This window comes from Tamandua tetradactyla, chromosome 1 (assembly GCF_023851605.1).
Source record: "Tamandua tetradactyla isolate mTamTet1 chromosome 1, mTamTet1.pri, whole genome shotgun sequence".
NCBI classification, from domain to species: Eukaryota; Metazoa; Chordata; class Mammalia; order Pilosa; family Myrmecophagidae; genus Tamandua; species Tamandua tetradactyla.
Genome location: NC_135327.1, coordinates 218036751 through 218038587, shown reverse-complemented (window position 1 = coordinate 218038587; position 1837 = coordinate 218036751). Strand labels below are relative to the sequence as shown.

General features: G+C 37.9%; 1 non-coding gene across 1 annotated transcript; it reads right to left on the bottom strand.

Annotated features, from left to right (window-relative positions):
• Window positions 1–260: 260 nt before the first annotated feature.
• On the bottom strand, window positions 261–364 carry LOC143653505 (U6 spliceosomal RNA). Its single transcript, XR_013161336.1, has one exon. It is a non-coding gene; the product is annotated as a U6 spliceosomal RNA (small nuclear RNA).
• Between the last annotated feature and the right edge of the window lie 1473 nt (window positions 365–1837).

Genomic DNA, 1837 nt, shown 5'->3' with positions numbered 1-1837 from the left:
AACAAGGCTCTCGTAGGTCACTACCTTTTCTTTGTGGTTGATACTAGCACCTGATAAATACCCCTGATGATTTCCCAAACCAAAACTGAGTGAAAACTGTAGGGAGCAAAATGTCTTGAGAGCAGGATTATGAAAAATGATCATGCCACCACTCATTTTGTTAAATCTTTTATAAATGCTGGCTTCTGAGCTCTGGCAGCAGAGATTTACAAAAAAGGGCCTGCCTCTAGGTGTGTTGCCACTCTTCTTCCTTCTGGGGACAAGATACGGAATGCTTCATGAATTTGCATGTCATCTTTGAACAGGGGCCATGTTAATCTCTGTATTTTTCCAATTTTACTGTACGTACTGCTGAAGTGAGTACTGTCTCTTTCATTTTTAAAAGACATTTTCAATGGTTATAAAATCCTTAGTTGGCAATTGTTTTCTTTCAGAACTTTATATATTTTGTCCTACAGTCTTCTTGCCTACATGGCTTCTGATATGAAATCAACACTTAAACTTATTGGGACTCACCTGTACATGACAGTTGCTTTTCTCATAGTTTTCAGAACTCTCTCCTTTTCCTTGGCATTTGAGTTTGACTGCTATGTGTCTGGGCATGGTTTTCTTCCAGTATATCCTGTTTGGATAAGTATTGTTGTTTGAGTAAATTTTAGAAGTTTTCTGCCATTATTTCTTTCAGTATTCTTTCTGCTCCTTTCTGTAATCTCCTTCTCGGACTCCCATAATAGGTGTATTGGTATGCATGATGATGTCTCATGGGTCTCTCAGGCTCTGTTTGCTTTTTTGTTTTGTTTTATTTTTCTTTTATTTTCTTCTGTTTGCTTTTATAATTCTTTTTCCTTTCTGTACTTCAGCCTGAATCATTTCAATTGTCTTATCTTCAAGTTCACTGAATCTTTCTTCTACCAGTTCCAATCTGCTGTTACAACCCTCTAAGGGATTTTTCAGTTACTGTGGCCTTCATGTCCAGTAGTTCTGTTTGGTTCCTTTTAAAAATTTCTGTCTTTTTGTTGAGCTTCTCATACTGTTCATTATTTTCCTCATATCCTTTAGTTCTTTCTCTATGTTTTCCTTTATCTTTTTGAGCACAGTGAGAATCATTTTTTGAAAGTCTTTGTCTGGTATGTCTAAAGTCTGGTGTTTGTTGATGGTTTCTGGATTTTTATCTTGTTCCTTTGAAGGTGCCTTCATTTCCTGTTTCTTTGTCTTGTAATCTTTTGTTGCCAGTTATTACATTTCAAAACTTTAAAGTGTTAACTTTGGTATATAGTCTCTGAACTGTCTGTTCCTTAAATTAGTATCTCTGTATGCCAGAGATTTCCTTGAGTGCCAGGAGCTAACAAAAACAAACCATTGCACAACATACTTTTTATAGTCTTTGCAAATTGGCTCTGCATTTACTTTAATTTAGTCCTCCTGTTAAGAAGATCAGCCTGATGCCAATGTAAAGTATAGGTTCACTCTGTCTTTCTGAGCCTGTGTCTTTTCCTGGATATGTGCTTGCTGTGGCCTTATGAATTCCTCTGTTAACAGAAAATTGTCTTCTCTACTCCCTATGAAATAGAATTTCTTCCCCTCCCAGGTACTCAATTGTATGGCTTAAAGCAAGTAATCCTTTGCTCCAGGCTACTCTAACTTAATTGTTTCTTATACTGCTGTAGCTGTCTACGTACTGCTTCTGTCTGCATGGCAAGTTTTGGGAGGGTGAGCCCGAGAAGAGTTTCCTGGTTTAGTCTTTCAGGCTCTCACCTAGTAGGTTGGCACCCGCATAGCAGGTTCTGAAATATGTGCATGGGGGTTATTCTCCTTCACCTAGAACAGGGCCAGGGAC